Below are 7,899 nucleotides of genomic sequence, written 5' to 3'. Positions count from 1 at the left end.
AAATGCTCCCACAACATTATTATTGGAGTTTATATAGCACCAACATTATGCGGTGCTTTACATTTCAATGATGCTGATATATATTCTTTTAAGCAAACAAATAAGTTTGAATGACTATCTGTTCCTGTCCAAATTAGAGATGATTAAATTGCGTATACGCAGAAGTAAATTCACACTGACACACGGAGTTCAGGTTAAAAGAACTTCGAGAAAATTTAATGGCATCTGGTTAAAAAGCGGGCTCGCAGACCCTTATAAAAGCAATATTACATCATCATAGAATATCAAGATAACAACAAATAAACATCATTAATTGGGTTAGGTGTTAAGTGGCTATGTCAATACCCACCCATCAATATTATTAATTGGCTTAATTACTAAGTGGCCGGCTAAATGCCCTCCCACCGAGAGGTGGCGTCATCTTGGACACGGGAGTGGACACGATGGCTCAGACGCCATCTTGCTAGCACGAGGCTTCTCTCGATGGGAGGGGGGCTTCAGGCGCCATTTTGAGTAGTTAGTGCTGTTAGATTCGAGGTCAGGTTCAAGGCTTTTTAGTGAATGGACATTTCATTAGTACAGTTCTCATGATCTAACTATGGCATACAATGTTTCATACTACAGGAACTTGACAATTCCGGTGTTGCTCATATCCTTCTAGAAAATACATTCTCTTTCTAATATTCTAAATGCTGTTAGGAAAATCTGTCATATAATGAAGTTAATGGAGTTAATGGGAAATTTAATAAGGGTTTTAATAATTCTATAACAATGTACTATGAAAGGAAACAAATAAGAAATAAACTATTCAATTGCTAACATCAAACATGAAAAATAGAATAAATCTAAAAAAATTTTTTTAGTTTCCAGCAAGTTGTCTGTGGACTAGATTATTATCATAGTGGAATTGGCAGTAATCTACCTATAAAACAGAAACATGTTCTTTCGAACATCAGTTATCAGATAACAAGCAAAACACGAAACAGTGGGTGAGCTGTGTGTTCTTTCGTTTTGTATTGTTGCTGCTGTTATCGTCTTCATCACCAGCATTATTATTACTGTATTATAGGTACAATGTTGTAAAACTACACCTCCCGACATCCTCACGGCAGGCAAGCTGACGTGTTCAGGGAGGGCTAAACAGTGGGGAGAGGAGGTGCTTACTCATTGGTTGACGGTTGGCAGTGCTAACACGTGGTGTCTGAGGAGCCAATGGCAGGGCCTCTCGTTGATGTACCCATATCAGCAGATGGGTGAGGAGAGGCACTAGGAAGAGGGGGTTTAGAGGCAGCACAAAAGGAGCTAGAGCGGTGAGGAGATTTTCATAGGACAGCCAGAGCCGGTGAGTACTGACTACTATAGTACAAACTGATACACATTGTCCAGGGACTGACCCATCACATCCTTCTGTAGAATCGAGACAGGAGGTTGCTCTGTGCATTAATTATGAACTATTCTATGCACTGAAACTATGTGCATGACAAAGCAACATTCTTACATTTCTTAATATCAGGACCCATAGATGCTATATTAGTTGGCCTTCAATAAGATATGGACTTAATTAACCCCTAATTATTCTGCCACCCCAAGGCTCCCTCTTGTACCAGTCAGCATACCTCTGCCAGGTAGACAGCATCCTTCCTAATGCCCTCCTCTATACCAGAACATGGCAGATATTCCCTTCAATCACCCCACACCGACACAGGTAACTTGCGACACTTAATCTGTGTAGACTACTTGCATCCTTGAAACCCAGGGCATACTTGAAAACGAGAGAAATCCCAGTGTATCTTTCCTGGCAAAATATTTTATAAATAAATACATTTGGCTGGCTGAGTCTCATGGGAGTTGAAGTACACAACAGCTGCACTGCTACAGGTTTTCTGCCAGTGCCATAAAGTCTCCCCATACTTCATGTATAGCGCTGGCCCATCACATGTTTTATTTCATAAATGTCAGCTTGAAGGCACACACACGTTTTTAGGCTTACACAAATTCAGGGTAACTACCATCCCCAGTACTCCATACCTACACCATTGTAATTATCTTCATGTATCCTTTTACAACCACCCCAAAACCCAGGACCGATGTCTTTCCCTATCATACTTGGTTTTTAATTTTTTTGTATGGTTGAATGAATGGGTTCTAATGTACTTAATATCATACATGGCACACAAATAATGTCTCTAAGCACTATGACCACTTCTGATTACTGGGGTGGTCATGGTGCTTGGAGTAATCCCTTAAAGTAGGGTCAATGGTAAAGGAAATGCTGCCACTTACAGAAGACAACGTAGTACCTACCTTTTGACTGAGTTGGAATTTCAAAGACCTCTTTATAAATTCTATCATGAAAATCTCAGAAGTGACAGAGCTGTTTTAATGTATACATAAATGCATAACCTGTTAGTACAACATATTTAATTTGCTGATGAAGGATCTATACATTGGTTATCCTATTCCCAATAGCAATAATTTTGCCTTCTTATTTTAAAAGAGGTGGAGGTTTTGGATCTGTTGCAGTAATATTCCTTCCGTTTAGCAGAATAAAGAACCAGTTATTTTAATGTTATCTTGGAGCGCTTTTTCCAAATTAATAGCTGATGACCTAGATCATTACAGCATTTTAAGATTCAAAACATTGTTTAGGCTCCATTTTTTTGCTTGTTTATACTCATTTTATAAGATATCTGCCTGTATGCAAACAGAAAACCTTGGCTTTGCTTCATAATGTTCTAACTAGTTTAACAAGTGGCAGAGGTTAGACTTGGCAACTGTGATCTGTAGGCAAGTGCTGCTACAACATTACCTTGAGGATACTGATAAAAGTTAGGATTGCCAGAAGTACCATGTTTTCCTGCACCAATGTATCTTCTTTGTGCTGAAGCGGCATACATGTGAAGTTCTTCCCTGTAGCATATAGAAAGCACCTGCTGCAAGAGGGTACATTGTGTACTTGGCATCCCTAGCCATAACAATGCACTCTCTTACTGGTTATATGTTGTGATTTATATAAATCCCTGGATCAACCTTTCCTCTGTGTTTATCATCCAGAAGGGATCCTCACTGAGACTGGGGTCAAGTCAGTAAGTAACTTTATCTCCTCCAGGATGCTGGTCTCAGTAGGGGGATCTCAATGAATTCAGGCTGAAGAGGTAGGTAAGAACAAGTAGCGGGTTGTGGCCAGGGCCGGGTAGGCAAAGAGCTCTCCCACTGGAGCAGGAGGCAAGTATTGTCACTTCTATGTTACCTGTCAGGCTGGGTAGTAACTCACCCCACTACCCTCTGGAGCAGGTCCTTAGAAGGCCGGTATCAACCTTTCTGCTTGGAGGTTTACAAAGACAATTGTGTCTTACGGGCCAAGTGATTAGCTCAATTGTGGCAGATCCAAAGATACTGCCACCCTCCTCCCAAGGAAGGGACAGCAGAACCTGGCAATATTGCAGTGCAGTGAGCAAGCAAGGCTGACAAACCTACTATTGGAATTTCTTAAAGAACCAGACAGAACACACAGTTCCTAATGGAACTACCACATACTACTTTATTCTGAATAAGGAATATCCATAAGAAGCTCTCCATTAAATATATGGGGAGATATACAAATAACTTAAACATTCCAATGTAGAGATACCAAGTAATAGACTATAAAATATTATTTTGTGTTGCTATGAATCCTTTAAAGTGGTGGGTAAGGCAAACACTGATATAAATATGTACTCAGCCTGCATAAGCCATAATATGCAAATTAATGAGCCTTGCTATTTAGTTAGTGCACATAACAGTTGCAACACCAGTCTCAACCAACAGGTGACACTGTAATGGGATCCATTGACAATCCCACGTACTTGGTACAGAGGATCAGTAGGACAGGAGAGCAGACAAGACAATCCACAAACAGCACCACAATAATGCACACCCGGCACCTACAATGGGCACATGGCGACTAGGGATCAACCGATATTGACTTTTTAGAGCCGATACCGATAATCTGTTAACTTTCAGGCCGATAGCCGACAACTTGTCGATATTCTGTGCATTTACCATTTTGAAAAAATAAACTATTTCTAAAAGGTAAATGCACAAAATATACAAGCCACATGCAGTGGATGCAGTGTGTTTAGACAGTGGAGCTGTGTGTGTATATAATGAATGCAGGGTGTGTTTGTGTAGTGTGTATAGTTAATGCAGTGACTGTTTGTGTAGTGTGTATAGTTAATGCAGTGACTGTGTACTGTGTATATAATGAATGCAGAGTGTGTGTATGTGTGTGTTTATAGTGAATGTAGTGTGTGGTGTGTAAAGTGAATGCAGTGTGTGTGTGTGTAGTGTGCGTAAAGTGAGTGCAGTGTGTGTAATGTGTATATAATGCAATGTAGTGTTTGTATGTGATTTGTGTAAAATGGGGGGAGAGGGAGGGCATTTTTTATTTTAATGTTTAATATTTGTTTTTATTTTAATTTTTTGTCCCCCCTCCCTGGCTTGTTGCCTGGCCAGGGAGGGGGGTAAGTTAATCCCTGGTGGTCCAGTGGCATGTACTGAGCCGTCGGCAGCCCCCCAGGACCACTGGGCTTGTAATGAGCCCGGCGGTCATGGTATGTATTATCGTCAATTTCGGTATCTACAGTCAGGTCCATAAATATTGGGACATCGACACAATTCTAATCTTTTTGGCTCTGGACCTTTTATCTGCTCCTTGTAAATGGGATAATGAGGGAATAACACACACCTGGCCATGGAACAGCTGAGCAGCCAATTGTCCCATTACGTTTGGTCCCTTAAAATGTGGGAGGCACATATACAAACTGTTGTAATTCCTACACTGTTCACCTGATTTGGATGTAAATACCCTCAAATTAAAGCTGAAAGTCTGCAGTTAACGCACATCTTGTTTGTTTCATTTCAAACCCATTGCGTTGGTGTATAGAGCCAAAAAGATTAGAATTGTGTCGATGTCCCAATATTTATGGACCTGACTGTATATTGGCCGATACCGATATTGCCGAAAATACAGAATATTGGCCGATTATATCGGTAAAACCGATAATCGGACGATCCCTAATGGCGACCCTGTAATGTGTACACTACACTACTTGGAGTTTCTCCAAGCTTGTGCCAATTCTCAGAGTTCTCATATTCTCTGTTTTTGTTGCAATGCATTTGCTTGGGCTCTCCCTAAGCTTAAAGGGTAATCCAGATGTGGACCCCATGCTCACTGTGCTTAGATCAGTATCAGCTACAACTTGCTGAGAAGGCCCAAAGAAGGCCAAAACAATGGTCTGGGTTTTCGGTATCTCTCTCGTGCAGAAATGGCTTGCTGGTAATTCAGTTCTGGACTACCCTTATGGGTGGGATCAGTATGTTATGCAAATTGTATAGGTTATTTTTCTAATGGCACAAGTGAGCAAAAACATTTTTGAGCCCTGAGTGGGGACTACCCAAAGGGAAGCTACTACGTTTCTCTATAGTCATTATAGTCACCATACCCACTACAGCTTAAAGTAGTGTAGTGTAGTGTAGTCTAGTTAATCCTGTCCCAGTAGGCTTTTCAATGTACACTGCCTTTTCAGAAAAAAAGGCAGTGTGTACATTGCTGCCAAGTAACGCCTCTAGTGACAGTCGCTCATACTGCCACTAGAGGTGAATCCTAGTTCAGTGCAGCACCTACATTCAGCGTCTTTACACTCCGCATGCAGGCGCAGAACGTTCCACAGAGATGCATTGATTTAATGAGATGCTGACTGGCGCAGTACAGGGTTTTGTCGTGCACGTGCAATAGCCTCCCAGATGGAAACTTAACCTGGTGCAGTATTCCAGGTCTCTTTAATCTTTATTTGCAGGTTTATAAGGAGGGGTCCTAAATAAAAATGCCCAGTGGGGCTCTTTAAACAAAATAAAAGTTATACAAAGGGCTAACGTCTGTAAAACTGCATTACAGTGTGCTCTAGTATTCATTTGATATGTTTAGAAAATAAGGTGTCGGTATTGTCAACACTGGGATGTGTTCTATTTGGGGCTTTTGCTGCATGATCTGAGTGACACCAGGTAAGTAATTATTAGATATCAGATCATTCTTAAAGGGACACTCCAGGCAGCCCTTTTTACTCACCTCGTTCCAGCGCCGGGAGCCTCGTAAAGCCGCGCCCCCTATTTAGTCAAAATTCCGAAATAGGTGGGCGCGAGCAGGGAGCAATCAGTCATTGAGCCACCCCGCATTATGTCCCATAACATCCGGGACAAGAGTTACACGTACCATCCAAGTCAGGATGAACCCGCACACCCCACACCATTTAGCCTGGCACAAAACCTAAGACCAGGCAGTTATTATTATTTGTTAATTGTTCTATGTGTTCTATGTTGTTTTTAAATTGGTCTCACTGGTGGGCTACAAGACAGACCCTCTAGTTGGGGACACTGGGAACCATACACAGCTGGGGGGCTGGTTTCTCCTCTCCCCCATACCACTGCGTCACACCCACCACACTACCATGCAAGTCAGGTTAGTTGGCATCTCCACAAACTGCAAAGGGCTAAATAACCCCACAAAACTACATCAACTCATGCGATGGGCCAACCGCACCAAAGCAGACATAATACTTCTACCGGAGACCCACTACTCGGACACGTGTCCCTTTTTCTCTCCTGAGCTGACACTTTAAGGCCTGCCACTGAGCCAACTCAAACTCAGGTAAACACAACTAAGTGGCAATCCTCTTAAAGAAATCATGCCCCCTCCAGGTCACCTCCCCACACAGACCCCCATACCTTACCTATTCCCGCATAGACTACTTCCTCATCTCTCCATCTCTCCTCCTGCAAATCTCCAGACCATGGTCCTGGAGACTCAATTCAGTCTTACTCCATGACCCACAAACAATACAACAACTGAAGACTGAACTCACGAACTACTTCACCACCAATGAGGACTCAGTCCAAGCCCAGGCTGTCCTATAGGCAGCCCACAAAACAGTCATCAGGGGCTCCCTCATCAGCATAGCTACTGCACATAAAAAAAGACACCTCTCACACATAGAAAACGTTCTCACAACCATCAGGAACCTTGAATCCCAACACAAACATACCCCTACCCCTGACCTCACAACACAACTCCAATACCAAAGACAGGCCCTCAAGAACGCAATGGCAACCGATGCAACTAAAGCTTTACAATGGACAAAGCAAATGTTCATGAATAATCAAAACAAAGCCGACAAACTCCTTGCACGCAGGCTACGTAAGCGCAACCAGGCTAAACACATTACCAACATCCGCACCCCATTGGGATGCACAACAGACATACCCACAAAATATGTTTTCAAAAATACTTATTTGACTTATATGACCATTCCCCCCAACATAGACAACAAACCACCAACCTACAAGATCACATCCACACTTTCTTAGAACAAACACAACTATCCACTCTCCCGACAGCGCAATCACTCAACTCTCCACAGAAATCGCTGAACAGGAGGTGGCAGCCGCAATAGGAGCCACCAAACCCAGCAAAAGTCCAGGTCTAGATGGATACTCTGGCATATACTACAAAACATTCCCCACTTGGGACATCTGTACAACTCCCTACTACAAGGAGACCCACTTCCCAAATAAATGCTACAGGCCAACATATGCCTCCTACCCAAACCCAACAAACCCCTCTCAGACCCAGGCCACTATAAACCAATATCCTTACAGAACTTCGACGTAAAAATATTCACCAAGATACTCGCCAACCGACTCCTACCAGACCAGGTAGGCTTCATCCCCTCTTGCCAAGCCAGCGACAACACCAAGAGGATGCTGGACCTGATCTCCATCCCGACCCTACTCTTATCCCTCGACGCCGAGAAGGAATTTGACAGTTTGCTCTGGCCATTCCTTTTCGCTACCCTGGAGAAACTC

At 42.6% G+C, this 7,899-nt stretch overlaps 1 protein-coding gene across 2 annotated transcripts in view; it reads left to right on the top strand.

The window, feature by feature from the left end:
- Window positions 1-1,245: 1,245 nt before the first annotated feature.
- ACLY (ATP citrate lyase) overlaps window positions 1,246-7,899 on the top strand; it is a 119,768-nt gene continuing 113,114 nt past the window's right edge. For both annotated transcript variants that reach the window (XM_063458892.1, XM_063458891.1), the window contains exon 1: window positions 1,246-1,342. The gene's annotated coding sequence lies outside the window, so the exon portion shown is untranslated. The remainder of the gene's footprint in view (window positions 1,343-7,899) is intronic.

This window comes from Pelobates fuscus, chromosome 6 (assembly GCF_036172605.1).
Source record: "Pelobates fuscus isolate aPelFus1 chromosome 6, aPelFus1.pri, whole genome shotgun sequence".
Lineage (NCBI taxonomy): Eukaryota > Metazoa > Chordata > Amphibia > Anura > Pelobatidae > Pelobates > Pelobates fuscus.
Note: the sequence above shows the minus strand (reverse complement) of the source record. Positions and strands in the feature narration are given on the sequence as shown.